Source organism: Clupea harengus, chromosome 22, assembly GCF_900700415.2.
Source record: "Clupea harengus chromosome 22, Ch_v2.0.2, whole genome shotgun sequence".
NCBI lineage: Eukaryota > Metazoa > Chordata > Actinopteri > Clupeiformes > Clupeidae > Clupea > Clupea harengus.
In genome coordinates, this window is record NC_045173.1 from 15,758,175 (window position 1) to 15,769,288 (window position 11,114).

Here is an 11,114-nt window from a genome sequence, read left to right on the forward strand (position 1 = left end):
TCTTCCACTCGTCTTTCCTTCTTTTACGCTTCTTTCCTTCTTCCACTCTTCTTTCCTTTCACTCTTCTTTCCTTCTTCCACTCTTTCCTCCTTTCACTCTTCTTTCCTTCTTTCACTCTTCTTTCTTTCCTTCTTCCACTCTTTTTTCCTTCTTTCACTCTTCTTTCCTTCTTTCACTTTTCTTTTTTTTTCTTCTTTCCTTCTTCACTCTTCTTTTCTTTCTTCACTCTTCTTTCTTTTCTTCTTTCCTTCTTCTTTACTTCTTCCACTCTCCTTTCCTTTCTTCTTTCCTTCTTCCACTCTTCTTTCCTTCTTCTACTCTTCTTTTCTTTCTTCACTCTTCTTTCCTTCTTCCACTCTTCTATCCTTCTTCCACTCTTCTTTCCTTCTTTTACTCTTCTTTCCTTTCTTCTTTCCTTCTTTCTTTTCTTCTTCCACTCTTCTTTCCTTTCTTCACTCTTCTTTCCTTTCTTCTTTCCTTCTTTCACTCTTCTTTCTTTTCTTCTTTCCTTTCTTCACTCTTCTTTTCTTTATTCTTTCCTTCTTCCACTCTTCTTTTCTTTCTTCTTTCCTTCTTCCACTCTTCTTTTCTTTCTTCACTCTTCTTTCCTTCTTCCACTCTTCTTTCCTTTCTTCTTTCACTCTTCTTTCTTTTCTTCTTTCCTTTCTTCACTCTTCTTTTCTTTATTCTTTCCTTCTTCCACTCTTCTTTCCTTCTTCCACTCTTCTTTCCTTTCTTCACTCTTCTTTCCTTTCTTCTTTCCTTCTTCCACTCTTCTTTCCTTCTTCCTCTCTTCTTTCCTTCTTTCCTTTCTTCTTTCCTTTCTTCTTTCCTTCTTTCACTCTTCTTTCTTTTCTTCTTCCTTTCTTAACTTTAGCATTTCATGCACTGGTATTTCCTTCAGGAAATGCATTTTCTAGTTCTTCTTATTATTATTCTTTGTACCAAACTTCTGCGCTTTATTCAGCTTGAACCGCTTAACTTAGAAACTTTGTTCAAACTTTGCTGCGTAGGTCTTGTAAAGGACACTTATGCTATGTATTTTTCATTTTTCTAAACTTTATACTTTTTAAAATATTAAATAAAAACTAATACAATTTCTCCCATTGACTTACATTGGGCCATTATGACATCATAATAGGGTCTTTAAACTGGCTTGCACCTGTGCTTCACTGACACCTGCGCCAAGGTTCCAAGGCTCCTCTTCTCTCTGTCCCTCTCCATTCAACTGTATAACTAGGAATATTATTCTTTCCTTCTTCCACTCTTCTTCTTCGTTCTTCCACTCTTCTTTCCTTCTTCCACTCTCCTTCCTTTCTTCTTTCCTTCTTCCACTCTTCTTTCCTTCTTCTACTCTTCTTTTCTTTCTTCACTCTTCTTTCCTTCTTCCACTCTTCTATCCTTTTTCCACTCTTCTTTCCTTCTTTTACTCTTCTTTCCTTTCTTCTTTCCTTCTTTCTTTTCTTCTTCCACTCTTCTTTCCTTTCTTCACTCTTCTTTCCTTTCTTCTTTCCTTCTTTCACTCTTCTTTTCTTTCTTCTTTCCTTCTTCCACTCTTCTTTTCTTTCTTCACTCTTCTTTCCTTCTTCCACTCTTCTTTCCTTTCTTCTTTCCTTCTTTCACTCTTCTTTCTTTTCTTCTTTCCTTTCTTCACTCTTCTTTTCTTTATTCTTTCCTTCTTCCACTCTTCTTTCCTTCTTCCACTCTTCTTTCCTTTCTTCACTCTTCTTTCCTTTCTTCTTTCCTTCTTTCCACTCTTCTTTCCTTCTTCCTCTCTTCTTTCCTTCTTTCCTTTCTTCTTTCCTTTCTTCTTTCCTTTCTTCTTTCCTTCTTTCACTCTTCTTTCTTTTCTTCTTCCTTTCTTAACTTTAGCATTTCATGCACTGGTATTTCCTTCAGGAAATGCATTTTCTAGTTATTATTATTCTTTGTACCGAACTTCTGCGCTTAATTCAGCTCGAACCGCTTAACTTAGAAACTTTGTTCAAACTTTGCTGCGTAGGTCTTGTAAAGGACACTTATGCTATGTATTTTTCATTTTTCTAAACTTTATACTTTTTAAAATATTAAATAAAAACTAATACAATTTCTCCCATTGACTTACATTGGGCCATTATGACATCATAATAGAGTCTTTAAACTGGCTTGCACCTGTGCTTCACTGACACCTGCGCCAAGGTTCCAAGGCTCCTCTTCTCTCTGTCCCTCTCCATTCAACTGTATAACTAGGAATATTATTCTTTCCTTCTTCCACTCTTCTTCTTTCCTTCTTCCACTCTTCTTTCCTTCTTCCACTCTCCTTTCCTTTCTTCTTTCCTTCTTCCACTCTTCTTTCCTTCTTCTACTCTTCTTTTCTTTCTTCACTCTTCTTTCCTTCTTCCACTCTTCTTTCTTTCTTCTACTCTTCTTTTCTTTCTTCACTCTTCTTTCCTTCTTCTTTCTTTTCTTCTTTCCTTTCTTCACTCTTCTTTCCTTTCTTCTTTCCTTCTTCCACTCTTCTTTCCTTCTTCTACTCTTCTTTTCTTTCTTCACTCTTCTTTCCTTCTTCCACTCTTCTTTCCTTCTTCTACTCTTCTTTTCTTTCTTCACTCTTCTTCCACTCTTCTTTCCTTCTTCCACTCTTCTTTCCTTCTTTCTTTCTTCTTTCTTTTCTTCTTTCCTTCTTCCACTCTTCTTCCACTCTTCTTTCCTTCTTTCACTCTTCTTTCTTTTCTTCTTTCCTTCTTCCACTCTTTTTTCCTTCTTTCACTCTTCTTTCCTTCTTTCACTTTTCTTTTTTTTCTTCTTTCCTTCTTCCACTCTTCTTTTCTTTCTTCACTCTTCTTTCTTTTCTTCTTTCCTTCTTCTTTCCTTCTTCCACTCTCCTTTCCTTTCTTCTTTCCTTCTTCCACTCTTCTTTCCTTCTTCTACTCATCTTTTCTTTCTTCACTCTTCTTTCCTTCTTCCACTCTTCTATCCTTCTTCCACTCTTCTTTCCTTCTTTTACTCTCCTTTCCTTTCTTCTTTCCTTCTTTCTTTTCTTCTTCCACTCTTCTTTCCTTTCTTCACTCTTCTTTCCTTTCTTCTTTCCTTCTTTCACTCTTCTTTCTTTTCTTCTTTCCTTTCTTCACTCTTCTTTTCTTTATTCTTTCCTTCTTCCACTCTTCTTTTCTTTCTTCTTTCCTTCTTCCACTCTTCTTTTCTTTCTTCACTCTTCTTTCCTTCTTCCACTCTTCTTTCCTTTCTTCTTTCACTCTTCTTTCTTTTCTTCTTTCCTTTCTTCACTCTTCTTTTCTTTATTCTTTCCTTCTTCCACTCTTCTTTCCTTCTTCCACTCTTCTTTCCTTTCTTCACTCTTCTTTCCTTTCTTCTTTCCTTCTTCCACTCTTCTTTCCTTCTTCCTCTCTTCTTTCCTTTCTTCTTTCCTTTCTTCTTTCCTTCTTTAACTCTTCTTTCTTTTCTTCTTCCTTTCTTAACTTTTGCATTTCATGCACTGGTATTTCCTTCAGGAAATGCATTTTCTAGTTATTATTCTTTGTACCAAACTTCTGCGCTTTATTCAGCTTGAACCGCTTAACTTAGAAACTTTGTTCAAACTTTGCTGCGTAGGTCTTGTAAAGGACACTTATGCTATGTATTTTTCATTTTTCTAAACTTTATACTTTTTAAAATATTAAATAAAAACTAATACAATTTCTCCCATTGACTTACATTGGGCCATTATGACATCATAATAGGGTCTTTAAACTGGCTTGCACCTGTGCTTCACTGACACCTGCGCCAAGGTTCCAAGGCTCCTCTTCTCTCTGTCCCTCTCCATTCAACTGTATAACTAGGAATATTATTCTTTCCTTTCTTCCACTCTTCTTCTTTCGTTCTTCCACTCTTCTTTCCTTCTTCCACTCTCCTTTCCTTTCTTCTTTCCTTCTTCCACTCTTCTTTCCTTCTTCTACTCTTCTTTTCTTTCTTCACTCTTCTTTCCTTCTTTTACTCTACTTTCCTTTCTTCTTTCCTTCTTTCTTTTCTTCTTCCACTCTTCTTTCCTTTCTTCATTCTTCTTTCCTTTCTTCTTTCCTTCTTTCACTCTTCTTTCTTTTCTTCTTTCCTTTCTTCACTATTCTTTCCTTTATTCTTTCTTTCTTCCACTCTTCTTTCCTTCTTCTACTCTTCTTTTCTTTCTTCACTCTTCTTTCCTTCTTTTACTCTACTTTCCTTTCTTCTTTCCTTCTTTCTTTTCTTCTTCCACTCTTCTTTCCTTTCTTCACTCTTCTTTCCTTTCTTCTTTCCTTCTTTCACTCTTCTTTCTTTTCTTCTTTCCTTTCTTCACTCTTCTTTCCTTCTTCCACTCTTCTTTCCTTTCTTCACACTTCTTTCCTTTCTTCTTTCCTTCTTCCTCTTTTCTTTCCTTCTTTTACTCTTCTTTCCTTTCTTCTTTCCTTATTTCACTCTTCTTTCTTTTCTTCTTCCTTTCTTAACTTTTGCATTTCATGCACTGGTATTTCCTTCAGGAAATGCATTTTCTAGTTATTCTTTTTACCAACTTCTGCGCTTAATTCAGCTCGAACCGCTTAACTTAGAAACTTCGTTCAAACTTTGGCACTTAGGTCTTATAAAGGACACTTATGCTATGTATTTTTCACTTTTCTAAACTTTACACTTTTTAAGATATTAAAGAAAAACTAATACAAATTTTCCCATTGACTTACATTGGGCCATTATGACATCATAATAGGGTCATTAAACTGGCTTGCACCTGTGCTTCACTGACACCTGCGCCAAGGTTCCAAGGCTCCTCTTCTCTCTCTGTCCCTCTCCATTCAACTGTATAACTAGGAATATTAAGAGACACCTTCCATACTCTACCTTTTTTTCTCTCCATCTCTCCATCTTTCTCTTTATCTCTCTCAGTCTACTTTCTCTCACACTCCATCTCTCTGCTTCACTCCATTTCTCTCCTTCTTTCAATATTTTCCCTCTTCACTATATATCTCTTTATCCATAGCCACTCTTGTTCACTCTTCTTTCCTTTCTTCTTTCCTTCTTCCACTCTTCTTTCCATTCTTCTTTCCTTCTTCCACTCTTCTTTCCTTCTTTCACTCTTCTTTCTTTTCTACTTTCCTTCTTCCTCTCTTTTTTCCTTTCTTCACTCTTCTTTCTTTTCTTCTTTCCTTCTTCCACTCTTCTTTCCTTGCTTCTTTCCTTCTTACACTGGTATTTCCTTCAGGAAATGCATTTTCTAGTTCATTTCTGTTCTTTGCTGCGCCCAAGTGGCATTCACCGCCACACTACAGACTAAGAAAGAACATGAAGTCATTAAACCTTTGTCAACGGATTAAAATATGAGAATGACATAACTATTCAGAAGCACCTACGATCCAAATACAGGTATCACTTTTGAAATAGTTTTGAAGGAACTAAACTCTAAATGTAGTGGTTTATAGTAGTAAAATATGAGAATGTCATTATAAATGTCGGAAGTGCCTACGATCCAAATATAGGTAATCACTGTTTTTTAGGAAATCTTGATAGACTTGATTATCCATCCATATCAACGGGATGGAGGTTGAGCGTGTCACCAGCTTCAAGTTCCTGGGTGTCCACATCTCTGAGGACCTCTCTTGGACCCTCAACACCTCATCCCAAGTCAAGAAGGCACACCAGCGTCTCTTTTTCCTGAGGAGACTGAAGAAGGCCCATCTGTCTCCTCAGATTCTGGAGAATTTCTACCGCTGTACCATCGAGAGCATCCTTACAAACTGCATCTCAGTATGGTATGGCAGCTGCTCTGTTGCCGACCGAAAAAGACTGCAGAGGGTGGTGAAAACTGCCCAACGCATCACAGGTTCCTCACTCCCCACCATTGAGGCTGTCCAGAGCAAGAGATGTCTGCGGAGGGCGTGCAGCATCGCCAAGGACAGCTCACATCCCAGCCACAGACTGTTTGCCCTCCTCCCCTCTGGGAGGCGCTACAGGGTCCTCCGTTCCCGGACCAGCAGGTTCAGGAACAGCTTCATCCCTGCGGCGGTCACCCTGTTGAACTCTGCACCACGGTGATAGCCCCCCCCACCCCCACACACACCTCCCCCTGTGACTGTACCTCCCCCTGGCTTGACTGCCACACACATTTGCACTGCATATCTATTTCTTACTGTACATACATATTTATTTATTCACTTACTCCACTTTACATGTGCACATACTCTGCACTTTTTTGCTATTTTGCACTTCTGGTTGGATGCTAAACTGCATTTCGTTGTCTCAGTACTTGTACGAAATGACAATAAAGTTGAATCTTTAAAAAAAAAAATAATAATAATAATAAAAAAATCTTAAGGTAGCATATTGAAAGAACTAAGCTGTGTTTGCACCATAGTAGTAGTTTGGGATGATTTTTCATTGAAAAAGAATTATAACATAAAATGAATGTGGGTATTTCTGTCGGTCACGTTCACAGCACCCGTGAAAGGGGTCTACTTTTTCACCTTTGTCATTTTCAACCCCTGGAAAAACGCCTCAGTTGATGAACTTGACGCAAAGTTGATGAAGAACGGGGAAATGGTGGTCTCAGCGTCGGATATTGCACCTGGAGAGGACACAGAAGACACACCGTCTAACTCTGTCACTCTCCTGTTGGAACCCTCAGACAAAGTGTAGGCTACATGCAGATGTATGCTGACAGGGCCGTATACACTGACAGGAACAGTTGCAGCACTTTCAGTGGCTTCCTCCTCTATGCCTGGTGAATCAGAGGTGCCTCATTTTCCTAAGACCCGGCCATTCATTTTTGTCCTCTGTGGAGGACATGAGTCTGAGGACTTTAAGTTAAGCATCATCAATGCAATCTATTTGAGTCCTACTGTACAGTGAAGAGGACATCCTGGGCTTTCTAGTGAGGTCACAATTGTGGGGGTGTGGCCAACAGAGCACATGGACTTTCTTTTCAAAATGCCAGCAATTTTACCATCCACATTTTATGGAGGCAAGTGACCAATTTTTTGCAGACATTATGTTTCTTTTGCTAATAATCAAATTGTTTCTTCAATATGAGAGTCTTAACTACACTGCTCAAAAAAATTAAAGGAACACTTTGAAAACACATCAGATCTCAATGTGAAAAAAAATTAGGTTGGATATCTATACTGATATGGACAGTTTAATGTCTTAGGAACGAAAGAATGTCACATCTTTTGATGGAAATAAAGGTTTTCAGCCTACAGAGGGCTTCATTTTATAGACACCCCGAAAATCAAAGTGAAAAAATTATGTGGCAGGCTAGTCCATTTTGCCAAAATGCCAATTCTGGTGCTCTATAGCAAATGCCAATCGAGCTCCACGGTGCTGGGCAGTGAGCACAGGGCACACTACAGGACGTTGTGCCCTGAGGCCACCCTCATGAAGTCTGTTTCTGATTGTTTGGGCAGAGACATTCACACCAGTGGCCTGCTGGAGGTCATTCTGTAGGGCTCGGGCAGTGCTCAACCTGTTCCTCCTTGCACAAAGCAGCAGATATCGGTCCCGCTGATGGGTTGAGGACCTTCTTCGGCCCTGTCCAGCTCTCCTAGAGTAACTGCCTGTCTCCTGGAATCTCCTCCATGTTCTGGAGATTGTGCTGGGAAACACATCAAATCTCCTTGCAACAGCACACGTGGATGTGCCATCCTGGAGGAGTTGGATAATCTGTGCAACTTCTGTAGGGTTAAGAAATCGCCTCATGCTCCCAGTAGTGATAATAACTCTAGCTAAAGCCAACACTAGTGGAAAATCAGTCAAAGAGATCAAGAGGGAGAAACTTGAAATGGCCTCCACATGCAAAACCAATCCTGTTTTGGGGGTTGTCCCATTGTTGCCCCTCTAGTGCACCTGCTGTTAATTCCATCAACACCAATGCAGCTGAAACTGATTAACATACCCTGATTGTTCCTTACCTTTTTTTGGGCAGTGTACAATTTAGGAAGATTTCAGAAATGTACAGTCATTTTAACCCTTTGAAAACACAACTTGTATTTAGTGTTCTCTGTTCCCATACGTCAGGAAGCAGAGGACTGAGTGAGGCAGAAAAGATTTTACTAAGAATTGATGCAGGGGAGTCTTAGACTTAGAGCTGTCAGCAGACACACACACACACACACACACACACACCCACACACACAGTCAGTTAGAAATTGATTTGGTAAAGTATTGACCCTGTTGATTTGTATGTGATGTATTTATTTATATATATGTATAGTATAATACATTAAACTATAGATCTCCTTTCTTTATCGATTCAGTTTCAATCCTGTTGTGGAGGAGAATACATTTCTGGATAATGCTGGCCACAACCACCAAGACTGGAGGCCCTCTGATAACTTTAAAGTTTAAACAATACGGCGCGTCTGGTGTTCAACCAACCGAAAAGGGCACACGTCACCCCGCTACTCATTGAGCTCCACTGGCTGCCGGTAGCTGCTCGCATTAAGTTCAAGTCACTTATGCTTGCCTAAAGAGTGCTTGCTGGTTCTGCTCCCACCTACCTAAATGCTCTTGTAAGGGCAAATGTTACACCCAGGACGCTGCGTTCGTCTAGTGAGCGTCGTTTGGCACTGCCGTCTGTGCAAGCACGGCAATCCAGACTATTCTCATTTGTAGTTCCACGTTGGTGGAACGAACTGCCTAGTACTACCAGAGCAGGGGCGTCCCTCTTTACCTTCAAGAAGCCTTTGAAGACCCAACTCTTCAGAGAGCACCTCCCTTCCTAACTGGCACCTTGACTAGCGCTTAACTTGCACTCCAGCAGTTACATTCCTGCACTTCTTTTTCCTTTCTAGGTCGTTTTTCTAATTCTTATGTAAAGTAGTATTTATTGTTACACCATGTTTTTTATTGCTCTTAGCTTGACTGTTCTCTCCCTTGTACGTCGCTTTGGACAAAAGCGTCTGCTATATGACTAAATGTAAATGTAAATGTAAATGTAATTGGAGGGAATGCAGTTGCTCGGAGGCACAATCTCTGTCCAAAGGGACTCACCTGTACTTTGACCGGTATTTCACCTTTTACATAACTTTCACGCAAATGGTCTCCTGGGTACAGGGACCATCATGAAAAATAGAGTTCCTGCTATTTGCAAAGTTAAGATGTCAGATGACAAAAAAAATGCAAAAGCAAGGAAGAGGTGCATCTTAGATGCTGGTCAGAAAATCATAGGTTGCTGTAACAAAGTGGCAGGACAATAAGGCGGTCCTGATGGCCTCCAATGTCCATGGGATAGAGCCCCAGGATAGCTGCATAAGATGGTCAGCAAAAGAGAAGTGCCATATAAGATGGGTTGATTTGTGCGACCGCATGATCAGTTTCTATCCCATGTCAAGCCACATGTTACGAACCAGCTCTGATCGGCAACAAATTACGAGAAGTCAAGTGGGGCTTGTGTCTAGGGGGTTTTATTAACAAAAAGCGATATAGAACATAAGAGAATTTTAAGGACAAAAATAGGACAACGAAGAACAGGCCCGGATAGCGTGACGGCACGCAGTAGAGTGAGACTTCTGGACGGCCACCCCGGCCTTAAGACGTATTGGGCTCCGCCCTGGCTGACAGGCCACACCTGCACACAAGCAAAACAAATAGGCAAAGCAACAAAATAGGTACAAGGGTAAACAACGACCCCTAGGGTACAAGGGTAAACAACGACCCCAGGAGGACGTAGCACAACACAAGGAAATGGACAGTCCGCACTGTCATGCATCTTTTTGACCTGGCTGTCACAAACAGCTGGATTCAGTACAGGACAGACCACAAAGCCTCTGGGAAACCAGAAAAGGAGAGTCTGCAGTATTTGGATATCAAGCTGCTGCTGGCTGAACAGATGATTGCTCAGGCACAGGATGGTCGAGGTCAACAGGTTGCCAGCGATGAAGAGATGAGCAGTGATGACGAGGAATTTGCTCCTCACGGTGCTCCTCACGATGCAGGGGAGAAGGATGCAAAGGCAAAACGTTTGTCAAGTGCATTAAATGCAACATGTTTTTGTGTGTGTCAAAGGCAAAAAATTATTTCCTGTTATACCATTTATGATTGTTTTTACCTTGTGTTGTTAGTGTATGATATTGTATATTATTTTTTTAAATGATGTTTCTGTGTTCAGATGTGTTTCCTTCAATTAACTAGTTGATAATGTTCATGAAATCCATACGAGAATTAATTACATTTTGTGATCAAGCAAGACCCGATGTCCACTACAAGGGACAGATGATAATAAATAAATAAATACAATTTTTGAAAAAAAAAATGTTGTAACATGTTTCTTTCAGCCACAATTAAATTTTCCCCAAAAATCTGAATGTCAAAACCTTTTTTCCTCAGGGTGTCAGGAGGATTCTATAGGGGAAGTGACATTTCCATATCCTTCTATGTACAACGCCTCTTGAGGTGAAATAAAAACTTCCATCTGTATTGTCATAATTTAATTAATCACAATTGACTGTAAGTGCATAATCTCACATCTAACCTAATGACTTGCTGTACTTGAGATTGTAAAGACTTACAATCAACTACAACTGAAAAAAATATTCCTGAACATCTTTTGAAAAGGCAAATAATTTTACATGAAATAGAACAGTGCTGGCATTTGTCGTATTTATTCAAGTCCCATAACACATTTCTAAGGGTTATTACACAGTTGGCAAGACACTGTTGAAATGAAGTCACAAGGACAGGAATGGGTCTATTTTCTTCATAATTTTGTACTGTACAAAGAGTCCAACAGATACAATTAATAGTTACAGCAATTCATACATGTTCATTTACAATTCAGAATCACGGCAATACCAAACACCAACATCAAAACCAAACCACACGGATTGCACACCATGGTTGCACACCATTATTAAGGATAATTCAGTCCATTAACTTGGTCGTGAATCATAACTATAATAAATAAATGTTTCCAGTGGCTGTGGCCAAAGCCTGTCATGCCTGTTTCAAAACTAAGAGGAAGCCTGGCAAGACATGAGACATGGGACCATCCACACTGTGGATTGTAAACCTGACATGCAGTGGGAAGAAAGGGTCACCCTAACAACAAGCAATACAGGCACATAATGGAGGTCTCAAGGGCCATGAAACCAGTTGATACAGTCAATGATTTAAAGAAAAA